This window comes from Pholcus phalangioides, unplaced genomic scaffold (assembly GCF_987345545.1).
Source record: "Pholcus phalangioides strain wild (caught in Gottingen) unplaced genomic scaffold, Ppha-v1.0 ptg000009l_1, whole genome shotgun sequence".
Lineage (NCBI taxonomy): Eukaryota > Metazoa > Arthropoda > Arachnida > Araneae > Pholcidae > Pholcus > Pholcus phalangioides.
Genome location: NW_028301602.1, coordinates 17342226 through 17361896, shown reverse-complemented (window position 1 = coordinate 17361896; position 19671 = coordinate 17342226). Strand labels below are relative to the sequence as shown.

Genomic DNA, 19671 nt, shown 5'->3' with positions numbered 1-19671 from the left:
TACATACAAAACATTTTAGTCACCAATACAAATATATAATGAACATTGCATATTCACATGAATCTATTGAACAATTAATGTCTCAGCTAAAATTTTTTCTTCTTCTTAATATTGTCCTTCTTTATATCACTTTTATTAAAAAAATTTTTAATGTAACGGATATGCTTATTGTTTTTTTCTTCAAGTTTTGCAAAAGATCTTTTATAGTATAATCCCAGCCTAAATGACATTCACCATCACATGTCCTCCCCCACCTTATTTTATTGAATTAATAAAATCTGAGCCAAAAAATTATGGATAGGCTAGATTTCTATTGAACTTGCTCAAAGAGTAATAAAGATTTTAACGTGTAAAATAAGATAAAAAAAATTTTTAATTATTTTTTAAATTAGTACATGTGAAGAATTGACTGATTGGATGCATAAGTTTGGTATGAGAGCCACTGTGCAAGCACATGGGCAGGGATGATGGCAGGGTTTGACAAATTGGAAACTTGGGTGCCAAAAAAATTTCTTAGGAGCCATATTTTTTTAAGAAAAATAGTTCACAATATTTTTTCCCTTCCCTCCATTTCTGGGACTTAGGAACATTTTCTTTGTTGGTAGAAATGAGACTAAATAATAATTCAGTTGGACCTCGATTTAGCGAACTCAGATTCAACAAATTTTTTTCTGTAAGTCTGGCAAAAATAGAGGTCAAACCCCTTATTTAACTAAAAAAAACCTTAATATAATGAAACATTTTTTTCATATTTCTTGTCACCTAAAACCACAATCTGATGATTTGACTTTCCAGCAGTTGACCTTCAGCCTTTCTTCAGACCATGATTCATTTACGCAAGCAGAATTTTATGAAGGGGGGTTCAATTTTTTTCTTCTCATGTTTGTTTTTTCCTGCAAAATAACACTATAATCTCGGCTTGGGGGTGGAGGGTTAGAACCCTAACCCCCCCTCCCTTTGCATATGCCAATGCCGGGATTACACTATAAAAGTTTGATAAAAGATCTTTCACAAAACTTGAAAAAAACAACAATGAATAAGTCTATTGGATACATGGGAAGGTTTCGGCAGACAATACCATAAAAACATTGTGCTGTGTCTGAAATGTTTAGATTTCAGTTAAAAATGAAACTTTGTGGTCTGTCTTAACAAGTACAAAATGCGGGTTACGTAAAGAGAAAACATTTTTTTGTGAAAAAATGACATTTTCGACAGAATCTGATAAAAATATTAGATGTATCTACCAAACTTCTAAAAAGCAATTTTTTACGCATTCTGACTTTATTCTTAAGTTAATGTTTTTATTTTTTCGATTGTTGTGAGAAATAAATTGTAACAGCAAACTTCCCTCTCTCCCCCCCCCCCCCCAAAGGAGGCAGCTTTTAACAATTTGCAGATAGTGTTCATGCTCCTGATCAATTTGACGTCGATTTAATGATTAAAATTATTGATTTCTTCCAATTCGTCAAGTTAGGGTTTGACCGTAGTGTAAAATCTAGACCCCTTAATGTCAATTCTTTAGCTGCCATGGCAAGCTGGTGACTAGGACATTATGAAATCCTGATGGGCTCTCTCATTACAAATTTGATTTCTGTCAGAATATTTTCACACACGTCACATATTAAAAAAACAATTATTATAATAGAAATTTACAGAATTTCATAATAGAACAGGAACGTCATTTCAACTTTTTCCAGGGGGGAGGGCAAATAACATATACTCATTGTATGTGTATATACCATTTTAAGTGTATTTTCAAAAGCCCCCCCCCCCAAAATGACCAGCCAGTAATAGATGTTACAACATAGTAAAGCACTTACATATGACTGGATAAACATTCAGATGCAGGTTAGTACCACAAAAAAGGCTGCTAGGCTAGGACAGACTAAAATCATTTGCCTGGATGTTAATCTTTTTACATATAGCCTAGCTCACATGGGTAGGCCACCTGAAGCTCACTGCCTCTTGGAATTGCTTCATTTATCACTTAATAATCACAGTCCTGTTCAACCACTTCTGCTAAGATAAATACTGCACTTTCAATCCCAATGGTAATCTAATGGAATCTAATAAAATTTCACAGTATTCTGCATGACTATATAACTGAATAAATGATCACCTGCAGGGCAATTAATACCTACCAAGGGCTGCTGGACATGGGCGGAGATACGGGAGCAGGGGCATTGCCCTCCCACCGTGCAAAGGTAGAGCCTACTGATTTAATGTATATTCGCATATATGAATTGACATCATCATGCCCCCCACTTGAGTTTCATGTCTATCTCCACCTATGCTGCTGGAGTACCAAGGCAGATCAAAATACAATGTCTGGATATTCTACGCCCACACATAATTAACTCACTTGGAGATGAGCTACAACTCGGGGTCCTTTAACATTGCCTCGTTTATTACATTGACACCCTGAATTACATTAGTAATTCATTCCAAGACTGTCAACGTAAGTTGAGGTAAAGTTTTTCACTGATGATACCTCCCCGGGAAGAAGAGAGGTAAATTTGCAGATTTTCTTTGTTTTTATATTGTTATCTTTTGGGTGTGACTCCTGCTGGGAAACATTACCCATCTCAGAACCTGATGTCAAAAACCTTCGAGCTTCGATCAAAAAGTGTCCAATTAAAAAAATAATAATTTATGGGACAAGACGATGTAAATGCAGAGTGACATAAGTAATGGGATATTGGCATAAATGTTTCACACATCAAATGTGATAAATCTGATGGTTACACATAATCTCCGGTTATTTTACATAATCAACTACCATTTTGGTATGTATGATCCTCAGCTCATGTTTGATAAATACAGCAAAACCCGTCTTCAACGGAATTGAAAGGGACAGATTTTTCTACACTTAATTCCATTTTTATGCCAAATACATCTATTGAACATCAAGCCCATATCTTTGCCCATGCTTAAACCAGATACAGGATTGAAAATAAAAACCCAGACTCTTTCAAATAATACACCAGTCTGAGCAAAAGAACACTCTCTAGGTTTTATAAAAACATGACTGTGATATAAAATTATAATGACCAGAATGCAAAAATTAAAATGGAAACGAACTGTCAACCTCAGAGCAAATACAATCCTGAGAATAAATTCCAAATGAAATATTCCAAAAAAAAAAAAAAAAAAAAAAAAATTAAATGTAACACACTTGAGAATAGGTATATATGATATATGAATAAAAAAAAGCTCCGAAATACGATAATGGAATAGATTAATTCAAATGTGCTCTCTCTTCAAAAGCCTATCATTACTAGCGACCCCTAGGGGATGACATCACATTCAGATAATAATCAATAGTGAAAAAGGCAATGGTAATCTAAAAACCTAAGGAAATACAGCGATACCACAGCAACGAACGCCTTGGTTTACAAATTTTTCAGCTAACAAAGATTTTTCTCATGATTTTTCTACCTAGGCTAATGAACATTTTTACTGATATGGATGCATGTGTAAATATAAAACAGCCACACTGTCAGCTGAATTTTTGTGTCATGTGAATCCCCACAGTAGAATATGCCAAGAAATGCGCTGCAGAACAATCTGGAAGAATTTTAACGAAAAGCATAGAAAACATTATTGTGGTAATTTTTACTGCAAAACATTTCCAGTCAGCTGAAGGATCGTTGCAGAACTTTGGGTGATCTGAATTAATGTCACTTGTGTGAGCCAGATTAGCTCATGTTTGCCTTGGAATCTTTTTCCAGATGTACCTCCACTTTTCTTTCTGATATATTTTCAGCCATTTCATGTAAAATGAAAAATTCAGCTAATAGAAAATGCATTGAAAAAAAAGTATGTTTTCAGAGCACACTTTTTTTCAGAGCAAAACTCTTTAGCATCGATTGGAACAGTCTGGACACTCTAGGAGCTTATATTTTTCCATTTGCATGCACGAGACAGAAATGAGCTACAAAATCACAAATATATGGGGACAACTATACAAACTCTAGTGTTTTGTGTAAGTAACAGAAGACTGAAGCTGGTGTTGGTTGTGTACATAGTGTAAACCAGGGCTGGACAAGGTTGCCATGGCAACTAAAAAATTTATATTGGCGCCTAAAATTTTCTCTGTGTAGTTACTGAAGCAATTCCTGTTTACAATGTTTGGAAATTATAGCAGCATATCTGTCAGCATGAAAGAGAGATAGGGTAAAAATTTCCTTGCCACCTAGATCTTTAGGTGATTCGTCCAGCCCCGGTGTAAAATAAAGTTCTTCAGTATATCTCTCATTTTCCTATAAATTCTCATTTTTACAATTTTAAAACTGTTCACTTCAACCTTCAATTAGTGTTTCTTTTTTATAAGCGTTCCTTTTGGTGTTTTTAAAATAAACTTATCTTCAAATTTTGGGGTGAACTTGGAAAGAATCAAACAATTTTCCATAGAAACCTATGGGAAATCACGTTTTTGCTAAATGAATGTTATTTTGGAACACAAATAATCTTCGTTACAGCAGAGGTATCCCTGTAATACATAGCAGCAAGAAAAAAATCACCAATGGAAGAAAATGACCAACCAGAAGGAAAGGCATCGAGCTTATATTACTGGAGGGAGTATGACGCCAGCGGTCTCCGCCTTGGCAGTGCTGAGAACAGTGGCCCCAACATCTCCGTCAGATCACGTGACTCAGTGAAAACAAACACAATCCCCATAGAGATCCATGTTAAAATTGCAGATTTTAACATAGAAATGCAGAAATTTAATAGGGTTTTCCGCCACATCAATAATTTAAAAAATTGAATTGAATTTTTGATTTTCGAAATATTGAGTTAGCTTAGAAATACGAAGCAAATAAAATTAAATATAAAATAATGAGCCAGACCCACTTTTGAGATGGATATCCATGCAATAACATTAATTTCAGCTTTTTATTTATATGTTCTCAAGCACGAAAATGAAAATTAATGTCTCCGAATTGTCTTATATTATCCACTTGCATCAATCCATATAGTTTAGGGTGTTTTGAAATTAATGATGGGCCCATATAAATTACATTTAAGAAATTCCACAGCTTTAATCACACATTTTTTGAAGCAAAACCAGGCAGATCGATTCATTTCTATGTTTCTTTCATTTAGATTTGTTCCTTTCATGAGTTGCATGTGGCATTCCTTTCATGAGAGTAATTAAAGATAACTCCAGAATTAATGAAAGATACTTTCATCATTGATGAAATTGATAATTTCAAAATTAATGAAAGATAATTTCAGTTCCAAAATAAAAATGAAAGAAATAATTTCACCATTAATGATAGAAATAATTCAGCATTAATAAAAGAAACAAATCCATAAGTAATGAAAGAAATAATAATTAATAAAGAAAATAATTCCAGAATTAATGAGAGGAAAATTGAGGAATTGATGTTTTATCAGAATTTTTTCAGCATTAATGAAATAAATAATTTAATCTTTTTTTCATCTTTAGATGAGGTCTCTATCCTTTTTTTAATTTTTTAAATCTTTAAAACCCAATATTTAGAGACCAAACTGCACATTTCTATGGGCAAACAAACTTTTTTCACAGAGTTACATGGTTTCCTTGTATTAGATGTAGCTGCTGTCGTGGCAGCTGGATGCTCCCTGCAGTAATATAAGCTTGATGGTGAAAAAACTAGAAAGGAAAATCGCCAAAGGAAAAAAAAAGATTACATACAACAAGTCAAAAGATGCTCAACCTTTGAAACAATGTAGGCCACTTAGTTGGTTTGAGAATATGTTACGGGACACTTAAGTGATCCAGAACAGCACTGTAAGTCACTTAAGCAATCTGCAAATATATACTACGGGTCGCTTGAATAATCTGTAAATGTGCCTTGTGTGATCTGTAAATGTGCCTTGTGTGATCTGTGAATGTGCTGTGAGCCACTCAAGTGATTTGAAACTGCACCATACACAGCATAAGCGATCTAGAACTGTGCCACACATAAAGTGGTCCTATAAGCTGATTAAGTAGTCTGGTACTGCATCTAGGGTCATTCAAGTCACCTGTAAATATGCCCCAGGCCACTTATCTGGAAATGTGCAGTGTAATGTAGAACTGCATCTCAAGGATCACATAAATGATCTGTATATAAATGTCCAGTTTCATTCAATTTTACATAATTAGGTTTCAGGTCACAGGAGCCCATGGGTTGACCCTGTATGCTACAGCTGCTCCTAAGCAGCAATTACAGATTTATCCCATTTACTGCACACAACATATATGTCATAACCCAAGATAAATCACGGGTGAAGATAAAAGCCCAGCGTCAAAGCTGCAGCTAACTGATTTAATGCATATATATATGAACTGACATTATTATCATGCCCTTCCCCAGAATTTTGGAACAGATGCAGTATAATCCACATTCCCTTGGCGACTTCTTTTTTTGGTACCAAACAGCCCGATGAAAAATCACCAAGGCACACTGCAGACGCCGGAAAAAAAAACCCACCAGCATAGAAAACATAAAAGCGGAAACCAACAAATATTATAAATAATAGTATAAATAATCTCATTATCTAAATACAAAACCCAGACTCTTTGAAATAATAAACCGATCAGGACATAAGTCTCTCTGGGTATCCAGACTTGGCAATTATCATTATGCCTGCCTCGGCGACTTATGACATCTTTAGCGATCTGGACTATACTGTGGTCTGGGACTGTGTCGAGGGTCATTCAAGTCATCTGTGAAATGTGCCACATGTCACTCAAGTTATCTAGAATGTGCTGCAGGCACTTGAGTGATGTGGAACTGCACTCAAGTGCCTGCTTACAGATCACTTAAGTGATCTGTAAATATCCCACTCCGTTCATTTCTACAAAACTATGTTTCACGGGCTAAGATGGCTGAGCATCAGATGACTGAGGGCTACATGAAGAGAAGCGGGACATGGGTTGAGCATGCTATAGCTGTTCCTAAGCAGCTATTATGTATAATTACGGATGTATCCCATTTACTGTAACAAACATAAGTTATGGATAGAGTCGAGTAGTTCCACTTGGGTGGATTTTGTGCTTTTGATCCCAATGGTAGGCCTTGAAAGAGGTTTCAAACTATTATACATACCCGTTCATTAACAACCGACTTTAGTTGTGAATTCATAAGTTTGGGCATTTTCAAAGATTTGCCTGTAGGCCTATCTAAATGTTTTGTTGGCACAGTGGGAAAGGGGGGATCAAAATCGTTGCAATTACATCTCAAAACAATCAAAGTTTGTTAACAAACTGCAGAGTATTAATAATCGAGTATATCCTACACAAATATAATTCGTTTCCCACAATAAAAATGTGTCATGTTTTGATAATCCGCCCAGACCATTACCGAATTATTCAAGGAATGTCCTTGAGCGATTAACACACATTGGAAATTGATCCACATAAATGATATTTACCTCAAAAATTAGATGATGACGTAAACCCGAGGAACTGTCGAAAATCTCAGCATAGACGAAACGCTGCGAGATCCATCTTTGTTTTATTTCAGTCCACAAACACCAAGGTAAATAAAAGCGATTAAGTCACGGGCTAGAAGAGAAGTGACTAATAACAAACCGGGGTCATTTCACTCGTTTATGCAAAGACCCAATATCACATTTCAGGCACTTATTAAAAAGTCACTGTTATTGAAATGCTACGAGCACAGTCCCAGTCTATCTCCACTCATAAGGTTGTGGTTAAGATAACGAGAAGTATACAAAAAAAAAGCGGAGCTACCATTTAAACGTAAGCACAGCTGTGGCTAGCTACACCTCGGGAAAGATGGCGTGACCCAAAAGCAACGCATTTAATTATTAAATATTTCTCCAGACGTCGTTAGAGGACAGCACCAATCGGGTGATTTTTTTTTTCTTACAGACATCTCTTGAAGGGTGACGTCACGTTGCGAGAAAAATTGTGAGTAGGCATTTAACCGTCACTGCATGTATGCGTGGCTGATCGAAATCAAGGAGGTCCCCAAGGAGGTTAAGCTGGGTTTTCCTAGGATTAGGTTTTTTGCGCCGCAGGAACCGAATTAGACTATTTTGCGCCGGCAGAAACGTGTTTCATAATCACGCTACGCGTCTGTGTTTTCCTAGCATGGCGCATCAGATCACGACGCCAATATTATAGTATACTAGCTACATAGGCGGAAATAGACTTGGAAGTCTGGGGGGCACGATCATTTTTGCTGGGGGGGGGGCACGATGATGATGTCCATTCATATATACACATATATGTGTCTATATATAGATCAGTCGACTCCAACTTTGACGCTGGGGGGGGGGGCAATCCCCCTCCCACGTCCCCCCGTATCTCCGCCCATGATATACTAACAGGATTAGAAAAGTGACAAACCATTGTAAAGGTATATACACGTCTGAAACGCATTGCTAGAGAACCACGGTAACCAAAGTAAACGTTCGGAAAATGATTGTTGTAGTGTAACTGTGTGTACCCAATACCTTCCTGCTCTAGAAGGTATTGGTGTACCTAACAGTCTGAGTGTGTATGTAGTGTTGTGTTTGATTTTGCAGTGCTGCCATTTATATTTCAGAAATGAACATAACATAACATAATTCATTTGTCCCCAGTCAATTTCAATAATACTATACAAATTAGAGTTTATGAGTGAGTGATGTGTTATGATTGAATTAAATTTGTACTGTTTGTAAGTCTGTTGCTCTCTGTGGCGAGACATTTTAAAAAGGCGATCGGGAGATCAACTTGGTCAATGTTCCAAGTAAACACCTTGCAAAAATTGCATTCAAGTATTGGAAACTATCCCTATTTCATGTATTCGTATGTCAAACTTTGCCGTGATGTGGTGCTCTTCTTTTGATGATGGGTACAGGCAGTGCTCACAACTAAGGTGACTTGATATGGACTGGGATAAGGACTAAATTCTTTCATTTTTTTCTGATTTAATCCCAAATGCGGTTCAGCTGTATCAAGTTGACAATAATAACGGTCCGCGGAGCGAGCCAGCACCTCCGAGATAGAAGGCTTCAGCACGGGTTGCGAAGTTCATCTGTAACGTCATTAAGACAAACTAGAAAGTTTGCCACATTTTGAACCACAGCATCCAATCTCGTTTCTTCTTATTTTGGCGTGGAATCTTCCTGGTTGGTTCACAAATATCGCGTGGTGATTGGATGCGGGGCATAGAAATCGCCAATTCTTAGCCCGATCATTTCTTTTCCGCGCAACGATGATACTGGCACGAGCAAAGAATTTTTTCCCTGAATATTCTGACTAATCCTGACTAATACCCCGACGACTACTCCTACTACTTGCTGACGTCACGAGCAGCGTGTACAGAGATCTTCTTATCTCTAGGAGGTGCTGATTCAGGGCAATGTGTCGGAGAAGTGACTTATTGTATAGATGCATTATATCATATTATGATCCATCAGTTGGCGAGTGTTTATTATGTAAAAAATTTAAATTTTTCGGATACATCATCCTCTCTGGGAACGCTTCACTGAGTTGTGAAGCGAGGTGTGTCTGATCTTGAAAGGTGCATTATATTATCCCGTATTTTAATCAGACAAATTTCTCTTATATTATTCGGTCTTTGAAAGGGGTGATCGACCCATCGAACCCCCTTTGGATCTGCGCTTGATGGTCAATAGATCTATCAGACCGAAACCGACTGCTGACACCGATTGCGTAAAAAAAATGAAGATGTATCTAATTATCAGCACATTTTGTTCATAAAATATCTGAAACGAATCATCCGGACAAAAGTTTTGCTTTTGAACACATCCGTTTTTATAAACGAACCAAAAAGAGAAAAAGACGGTCAAAACACTGCTTTTTTGCGAAGGTAACATTGGAAACGTGAAAAAGTTTCTCCTCAAAAATTGCACACATATGAAAACTGAAAAAAAGTCATACTGCAGTACTGTGAGGCGAGCCTCCTTGAGTATTAACCGAAATTTACTAGAGAGGGGCGTTACCATTATCAAAATAGAAGAAATTGGGCATGGATAGGCTCGTTTAAATTTCAGGAGCTCAAGGCGGCACTTATAAATTTTGGAAGCTTAGGGAAAGCCACTGCAGCAAAATAGTTTGAACGCCCCTTCGTATGACTTATGAATGCAACAAAATGTCACAGATTGTTTTTAAGTGATGACTGTCGGTTTATCTCTCCCTGTGAATTTTTCCAACTGTGAGATTTCTAGGGCCAAATCCACGAGGGGCATCAAGTGATCTTGGGCAGAGAGGAATATCTTGCTCTCGTCTTCCTCGTACGCGTCAATGTACAAACGAACTGTCGCACCGTGGCTTCCCGTGCCGCTCAGTCTGAACACAATCCTGCTGCCATCGCTGAAGGAGATTCTGAGCCCTTGTTTGGTAGCGACGCTGTTGTCGACGGGATCGACGTACTCGAAATTATCGGCCTTCAAAATGGTAGTCTTCTTGTCGTTGAAGTCGAACGATCTCGACATGAATTCCTTGTCGGTAAACAACGACTCTAGCCTATCCATCATCTCTTGCGACTTGTCACCATCACAGTTCTCGTAGTCGTACCTGGTGAAGAAAGACCTGCCGAACTTGGACCAATGTTCGTGTAACATGTGCTTTATGCCGAGACGCGTGTTTGCAAGGACTGATATCCAAGCGAGAGCAGTCCAAATGCCGTCCTTCTCTCTTATATGATCCGATCCGGTGCCGAAACTTTCCTCGCCGCATAAAGATATCTTGTTTGCATCCATGAGGTTTCCGAAAAACTTCCAGCCCGTGGGTACCTCGTACATATTCTTGCCGTAGTGGTCGGCAACTTTGTCCACCGCTCCGGCCGTCGGCATGCTCCTCGCGAAGCCTTTCACACCGGTCCTCCAGAAGTACGGTATCAGATGTAAGTTGGCGGCCAGAACAGCCAGGGAATCGGATGGCGTCACGAAGAAAGCATCCCTGCCCAAGATCATGTTCCTGTCTCCATCGCCGTCGAAAGCCACCCCCATGTCGTGATTCCCAGCTTTCATAGCTTCCACAAGATCCGAAGCGTACGTCAGATTCGGGTCGGGATGATGACCGCCGAAATCTTCGAGTATAGTTCCATTCTGGATGCTATCCGGATCAGCTCCGAGTTCGTCAACTAGAATTTTGGTTATATAAATTCCCGTGATTCCGTGCATGCTGTCAGCGAGTATCTTGAAACCCTCCAGTATGTAATTCCTCATGAGAGAGAAGTCAAAGATCTCCCTCATCAGTTCCACGTAGTCTTTTACCGAATCCACGACCTCTACTCGGAAGTAGCCATCTTCGACGGCGTAATCGTATACACCGACCTTCGTGACATCACATTCCAGCTCGGGGCACAAGTAATATTTTCTGATGTCTTTGCTGATTTCGAAAATCTTGTTAGTAATGGAAGCAGGAGCGGGTCCGCCGTTGGAGGAGTTGAACTTGATCCCGAAATCTCCTTCTTCGCCTCCAGGGTTATGGCTGGCAGTGAGTATTATTCCACCGAGGCACCCGTACTTTCTTATGTAGCAGGACACTGCCGGAGTACTCATCAAACCGTTATGTGCTACCGATAACTTCCTGACCTTGTTCGCCGCGCATATCATGATTATCTTTTTGATGGCTTCTCTTCCGAAGTATCTGCCGTCACTTCCGATGACCAAAAAGCTGTCCGTGATGCTATCGCCTAACGAGGTCAATATGCTCTGCACGAAGTTCTCCGTGTAGTTGGATTTCATGAAGATCTTCACTTTCTTTCTTAAGCCGCTGGTGCCAGGCATCTGGTCATCAAACGGTTGGGTATCGACTTCTATGATCTCATGACGGGTGACCATGATGAATGATTTTTTTTTCTTTCCCCTTCACTGAATTCCTCTCCCTCGACACTAGCGTTTGATGATGATGCGCTAGGAACACAATGTTTGTTGCCACAATTAATAAATAGCATCTTTTACTTCAATAATTGTTTATTTAAAACATTTCGATTATATAAAAGTACTTACCAGCCATTAACAAGCCTTAACATTGATATTCCCTATTCACTCGTGAAAAAAAAATATAATAAAACAAATAAATTAGTGTATGACTTCTGAATTAGTTGTCCACATTTCAAGATATTTTCCAGCTCGTAAAAGTGCTAAATTCATGTTAAAATATTTCAGCCGTACTATATTCAGTGGCGGCCCTTGGATTAGCGAGTCCTCGGGTATCTTTTTTTATGAGGTCCCTAAAATGAAGAGATGATATCTTTTCAAAATCAAAATCAATCCGAAATCAAGAATAATCCGATAAAAGCCAATGCGAGAAGGACCCAATAGCAGTAGTGCAGGTTTAAAATAACTAATAAGCGGTATATATTGCCATCAGAGGAAAACAATTTTTTCCCCCACAGAGTACCAGGCTGGCATGTTTGACTTACGAGCTACAGTCGTAGTTTACTCATTTCAAAGACGGTAATACTGTACTATTAGCTGAGTGTTTTTGATGAAATATTATTGCGACGCATTACTTTTTCCAATCATGAAAAATTTATTTGTTTTTATGTCGTGGCAGACGGTTGTATCAATACACGGCCGTATTCTCAGGGGTGAGCATGGCCGTCCTAACGCATGGACCGATCACGGCTAAGTGGGGGACCTCGGGATAAAGAAATTCAGTGCCATGATTTTTCGAGAGAGAGAGAGAGAGCATGTGTGTGTGTGTGTGTGTGTGTGTGTGTGTGTGTGTGAATTAATAGCGAAGCAGTTTCAGCTAAGTAGCCAGAATACCAGTTAGCACAGGAACCCGTGATGCTTTTTAAGACGGCCAGAGGTAGATCTGAGGGATCTTCCCCTCGAATTTGCGAAATTATATTAAGTTTAAGAGGAAATATATATGTATAAATATAATTGCTGCAATAGTGGAGTCAAATAATATCACTCATCCTCCAACCAGATTAGTTCAATCGTTGTGCGGGCGACTGCACAGGTATTTGAGGAGAAAGGGCTGAAAGTTGCCAGTCGTTCTCTGTATACACTGAAACTTATAACGATATTCTATCGTTAAGTGAAACCTATAGCGATATTATATGGACCAAAGAAAAATATCGTTGTAGAGGGGGTCATCACTGTATCGACACGTAGAATAAAATTCAGTTTGCTGTTTCACCCTGTAAAACAGTGTTTTGCACAACACTTTCGTGTACCACGTTGAAAGTAGCTTCATGGCAACTTCGTTAACATTTTCGGAGGGTAGGTAATGCAAGTTACCGATGTTATTAAACAGACTCGAAAGAACAAACAATAGTGAGGAATTTAAGAAAATATTGAGGTATGATTTATAAAGAATTATGAAGTATAAAGAATACCGTTTTAGCGATTTTAAAATATCCTAAAAAGATATCGTTATAGAGGGGTTTATCGAACACTGAATTCAGACTACGCGGATATACTGAACTGATCTCAGTACATAGAGCATGAATTGACTAGAGGCAGGGACGCAACTAGATGCTTGGTCAGCCGGGGCAAGCACGCATTTTGGCGCCCCCTCATAATGTCGAAGGAGACGTTAAAGAGTGAAATTTGCTCCCCCTCTAGTCCGGCTACCAGACCTGTCCGCACCCATCTAGTTGCGGCCTTGACTTGAGGTGTATAGGAGAGATAGACTTGAAAGTCTGGGGGGGGGGGGGAGCGCGATGATGATTGCTGAGAGTGCATGATAATGATGATGATGCTAATTCATATACAGCAGTATATGCAATATGAATGATTCATATATGATCAGTCGGCTCCACGAATGACCCATTTCATAATTTCAAGTGAACCACTTGAGTTCCGAAAATAAAGTATAATTATATTTGGGGGTATAATAAAGTATAATAAAGTATATAATAGATAATAAGATATATATCGTATAATAAAGTATATACCCGAAACGTCTTCTTAATACACACCATTTGGTTGATTTTGACCCGCAGCCAAAAAAGGTTGCCGACCCCTGCTATAGCCTCTATATCAGTGTTTCCCAAAATGGACAATATCACCCCGGTGGGCGATGGAATGATCCGAGGGGGAGGGAGGGGGGGGGGTGATAGAAGCTACGAGTATAACATAGGCTCCTATGGGTTCGCTTGAGTCGGGGGGAGGCGATGAGGGCAAAAAGAATTCTTAAGAAGGGGGCGATGAGAGAAAAATAATTCTGAAGAAGGGGGCGATGAGAGAAAAATAATTCTGAAGAAGGGGGCGATGGAACAAAAAGTTTGGGGGAGCTATGCTCTAGATATATCCTTCAAAGTTGCCTTATCCTTATCCAGTGATCACTCTTTTTAAAGGGACCAACCAGTATGCTTAAACTAACAGTGCAGATCCGTAGCCAGAAATTTCGTTCGGAAGGGAACCACCTGCATTTCGCCCCCCCCCCTCTTGCTACGGCTTTTGTAACAGTGAATCACAAAATGAGACGTCCACGTTAATTGTGTGTGTCGATTTCCTCAAGAAAAATTAGAAATAATGGTACAAACTTTTTTTTAAACTCTTTTACTTCCATTATGAAATTACATTTTAAAATTGAATCCAAATTTTCAAGTGAAATATGATGTAATAGGGAATTATGAAATTACTAAAGGCAAAATAAGTCAGTGTAAATGAAGAAAAATTGAGCACTAATGATTTATGCCGGCTCATAAAAAATATATATCATTACATTTCTCCTCAACACCATACGAACACGAAGGGGCTTCTCCAACTTTCCCATCCGTATGGTGCCCCTCTCCGTAATAAACGCTTATCCGTGGTTCCATAGAGCAGTTTAACAAAGAGTTGATTTCCCAGTTTTAATTTCTTCAACAAAGAGTTTCTTTGAAAAACCTTTGTTAGGGCGCCGCGGCCTGCCTTAGCCTAAGCGGGAAGATCGGATCGGCGTAATATTTCAGGAATAGATATTCAATAATATGAGATTGGAACAGAGGAAGTCGTGGTCCCTCTCTATTATAAACATCTCATGATAGATAGAGTATGGTTCTCGTGGTCACTTTATTGTGAACAGGGACGTCTTAAAACAATCATGGGCCCCCGAACCAAGGCCCTACTGGTAAATTTTAGAAAATTTCAACCAGATCTCATTTTTGTTGGGGACCCCTGTTCTCTTGAAGTCCCTGGGCACATGCGTTAAGACGGCGGCGCTGCACCTTATGATAGATAGGGTATGGTTCTTGTGGTCCCTTTATTTTGTGAACACCTCATGATAGACAGGGTATGGTTCTCGTGGTCCCGCTGCTATGCTCACCTCGTAATAGAGTGCGGTTTTAGTGATCCGTCTGTTATAACACCTCTTGATGGATAAAAAACGGTTTTATTTCCCCCACTTTTTTCTATGAACATTTCGTGATAGATAGGGCATAGGTTTTCATGGTTTCTCTGCCATGAACAACTCGTGATGAATAGAGTATGGTTCTCGTGGTCCCTCTGCTATGATCATCTCGTGATAGATAGCGTACTATATATCTCGTGATCAGGGCCGCAACTAGATACTTGGTCAGCCGGGGCAAGCTTCCATTTTGGCACCTCCTTGTAATGCTAACGGTTGCAATAGAGAGGTTGAAGGGCTGAAATTGGCGGTCTGTCTGGCCCGCCTACTGGGTCATGAAATCCGTCTGCTTCCCATCAAGTTGTGGCCCTGCTCGTGGTAGATGGGGCATGGTTCATGTGGCTTGACTTCATTGTTCCTCCGCTATGACCTCACGAGGGATAGAGTGTGGTTCTTGTGTTCCCTCTGCTATGAACACCTCGTGATAGAGTTTCTCGTGGTTCTTGCTATGAATACCTCGTGATGAATAGAGTATGGTTCTCGTGGTTCCTCTGCGGTAAACAGCTTGTGATAAATAGGTTAAAGTGGCAGTGGTCCCTCTGCTATGAAAACCTCACGGTAGATGAAGTATGGTTCTCGGGCTCGGGGGGGGGGGGCCCTCTGCTATGAGACGTCATGACAGAGTATGGCTCTCGTGATCCATCTGCTTGGAACACCTCGTGATAGATGGGGTATGTTTTTCGTGGTCCCTCGGGTATGGCGCTTGTAAAATGCGTTTTAACCGCACGTATTCTGTTTTCCCACAAAAAACTGTCCCCGTTTTTTTAAATTTAAATATCTCAGTGAATATCACGCTTAAAACATGGCTTTTTTTGGCATGAGGAGAGACAGCGGCACAAATTTGTTTGAGCACAAGAAGTGTGCGTATAAAAAGTTTTTTTTATTTTAATAACTACACAACCCCTTGCAACATGAATAATGCATCTTAATACACATGTTATTTGTATACTGTTTTTTTAAGGGAAGTGTTCCTCGAGGCACCTAGATCTAGAATCCAGTAAAATGCGCTGTGCGCTGGTATAGCTATGAAACCTGTATATAGTATTGTAAATCTGTCTCTGCGGCGAGACATTTTGTTGTGAGATTGAATCACGTTCACGCTTCGAAGTTGGGAAACCACAGAAAGGCCAACTTCAGCCGACCACCACTGCAAACTACGATGCGAGTTTATCATTTTCAGTCCTCCGCCGAGTGTTGGATGTGTCGAGGACTGAAGTTAGACTGAACTTTTTGATTGATAACACAATGAACATACTCTCCTCTCACTGTCCTTATAGATTCCTCGTTTTTAATGTTTCGTCATTTTAGATGGTTTTTCTCAACCCACGATCATTGAATGAAGACACCTAAATATTATGCAAAGCTTAAAGTTGGGAAAGAAAGTTTTGTTGTCCCCATCGGGAATCGAACCCAGAACCTCATGCAAACCAAGTGAATGCACTGACCATTACACCACAGAGACACGACTTCAAATTTCTTCGAATAAAAACACTTGACCGGTTTTCAAGAGGCGCTGAGTTCAATTCCCGGTGAAGAAATCAACCTTTTCTTCCCCTCGGCATCTAGAGTGTCTAGATTTCCGTTATTTTCATGAACAAAACTATTGACTCGGTAGTATATGATATACAGTTTCGCAAAAGTATCGTATTTATACATATTACTTTGTTTCTAATTAACTCGAAAAATGCAAACGTGTAAGTCGGAAGATAGGAATTTTAATTCATACTTGTACTCCAGGTATTCATTTACGACGCGTATTTGCATAGTGATCTTTTTTTTTCGACGAATGAAAAAACGCTTCTTGTTTGTTAGATTTCCGAAAAGTGGAATTCGATTGGATAGCGCTGGCTTCGCCGCAAAATTGCGAACGTAACGGCATCCGAGTGCTCGTATGCGAAAAGAAATCCATCATTTCCTTTATCGCTTTTGGTGAGATAAGTACGTAGGATTTCTCGCTCTCGTGGTGTTCTTTTCTTCTGCCGTTCGTAATTAGAGACCTCTTTTTTTAAAATTAACTAATTAACCGATCAGTATTGTTTATTGAACATTTGGTTTCGTTAATTGTGTCTCGAATGTTCCAATTCGATAAAAATAACTAAATACCATCTCTTCTTTTTTTTTTTCTTTTTTCTTTTCTAGCAGAGACTGCATCATATTGCAGTTGTGGTCGCCATACTGTGGCTAGTTGTTGCAGCAGCCAAATTTTGTCGATAAAGTGCGCAGATTTACATTTTTATATGACGTCTTCATTTTATTTGATCGGTGAGTGTCATTTAGATTTAATTTCGTTAATAAGTATTTAATCGATCTTTCGTTTTAGTTTGTTTATCCGATCTAGTTTTAAATAATTTCCCGATCGAACTTATTTCTTGCGCTATTAGGGTTACCCCTCCCCTCTACCGAATGTGATTTTTTTTTCTCTCTCTCTCTCTCTCCTATGCGATCTTGTAGGGATAATTGTATGACACGTGGCGTTGATATCATTCATTAGAGATACGAACATCTTGATGTTATTTTTTTGTATTGATAAAGTCATTTACAAGATATTAATGTGTGTCACGCTGGTTATTAAAGTTCGAATCTGTAATTTGATTCCCGAGTTATTTCCCTTTGCCATAGGGCTGGTGGGGAGTGTGAGCCTCTTTGCTAATAATAGCTGTGTGGAAAAGTCCTCTTCTATATACCTCTATAAGGAGAAAAAATAAGTGGGGAGAGGGAGAATATTTGTCCCTTTTTCTATGAAATTGCATCATTGTCTACACCCATTTTTTTTCCGGTAATTGTTAGGAGAAAACAATGTTATGCACTGCAACAATCTCACATGAACATATTGGGGCTTGTTTTATTTTGGAGTGTTTTCCCAATACTGGCAAGATGTTTCTTTTTTATATTTTTATTATTCCGCTTCATGATTTATACGGATAATGTTTCGTAAAAATAATGAATATTATAGCGAACAAGCATTCAATCAGATAACTTGATTTTAAATGTCCCCCTCGCTGGCAAATGTTTGAGTGGACTGGAGTTTTTTAAATTGTAATCTTGGTTTTTAAAATGACTAGCATATGGCTTGACAAAATGGCTTTTCTGAAAAAAAAATTGGGCATTGGAAATTTCTTATGAGATATAAGGCCACAACAGGCGAAATGTCCAACAAGGCGGCTGAGGAATAATGTTACAAGATTATGTGCCAAGAGTTTTTATTCAGAGAATTCTCTATAAACAGTGTTCCCAGTGAAAAGTGTTATCATGACAGTTCACAATCGCAACGGAAATTGTTATAAGAATTTCTATTTTTTGTTCTGTCAGGTTAGGGGCCATTCAAGTATTACGTAAGAAGATTTTTAGCAATTTTTGACCCCCCCCCCACCTTGTCAGCAGCTTAGAATATTTCATATCTTCAAAAAGGGTGGTTGATGACGTAAGAAACATTCAAACCCCTTGTCATCAAAAGTCAGCGAATCCGAAATCCCCTCCCCCCTCTGCTGACGTAATACTTGAATGACCCCTTATGAAATTACAGAAAATTGCTATTGTATCTGCATTGAAACATCTGTTCATTCATTAATATTACAACAAAATGATCCGACAGAAGTCTAGTTATGAATTTTGGCTCTCATTTAAGTATTTCTTGGGGGGGAGGGGTGTTAACGGAGTGTCCCAAGGATCTGTTCTTGGTCTCTGCTCTTCAATATATTCACAAATGATTTATGTAATCTCAAAATTAGTGGCAAGATAATTGTGTTTGCTGATGATAGTTATTCTTTATTCTGCTTTTTATGAATCTCTTCGAAACACAGTAAACTCTGACAGGATAAAATGGTTTCATGTAAATGATTTGCAACTTGATATCTCTAAAATATTTTGTTAATCACTCTTTTTCTAATTGCCCTTTACTGTTCCATTCATCACACTGTTCTATTCTTATACGGTTTACTTATTTGGGATAGTGATTATTTGACTTACTTAAAACCTATATAGAAGAAATATAAGACAGTTATAATAGGACGGATAAAATATAATATCAATACAGAAAAAATTATAAGACTAATTTCTAATGACTATTATACTTCTTCCATCTTTTTCTTTCAAAGAATAGAAATCCTACTACTTGTATACTTATGTTTTCAAAAAATCTGTTGCTTCTCTTTAAACTTCCATACTCCTTACCATAAATATCCACTTTATCTTCTGCTAGGCGTAATGCCCCATATTTATTGCCTATTAATTCACAAAAATATTTAAAAAATACATTTCTATCATGTAATACCCAAGTTTTAAAACTCTTTTCCCATTGAAATTAAGAATGTTCCCTCTCTATATACACTGCTCAAAACAATTAGGGGAGCAAGTAAAAAAGTGAAGAA

The 19671-nt window shown here is 38.5% G+C and overlaps 2 protein-coding genes and 1 pseudogene across 6 annotated transcripts in view; 1 reads left to right on the top strand and 2 right to left on the bottom strand.

Annotated features, from left to right (window-relative positions):
• Klc (kinesin light chain) overlaps window positions 1-7789 on the bottom strand; it is a 61112-nt gene extending 53323 nt beyond the window's left edge. For 2 of the 3 annotated variants that reach the window (XM_089235653.1, XM_089235654.1), the window contains exon 1: window positions 7405-7783. The gene's annotated coding sequence lies outside the window, so the exon portion shown is untranslated. Of the gene's footprint in view, window positions 1-7404 lie in introns of all 3 variants that reach the window. The other variant, XM_089235650.1, reaches the window with a different exon arrangement.
• A 2327-nt stretch (window positions 7790-10116) lies between these two features.
• LOC149082146 (phosphoglucomutase-1 pseudogene) lies at window positions 10117-11796 on the bottom strand (annotated as a pseudogene).
• A 5172-nt stretch (window positions 11797-16968) lies between these two features.
• The window catches only part of eIF5 (eukaryotic translation initiation factor 5), a 34829-nt gene continuing 32126 nt past the window's right edge, over window positions 16969-19671 (top strand). Inside the window, exons 1-2 of one of the 3 annotated variants that reach the window (XM_089235644.1) lie at window positions 16969-17242; window positions 17444-17566. The gene's annotated coding sequence lies outside the window, so the exon portion shown is untranslated. Of the gene's footprint in view, window positions 17243-17265; window positions 17286-17443; window positions 17567-19671 lie in introns of those variants that run through there. The other 2 variants (XM_089235643.1, XM_089235645.1) reach the window with 2 other exon arrangements.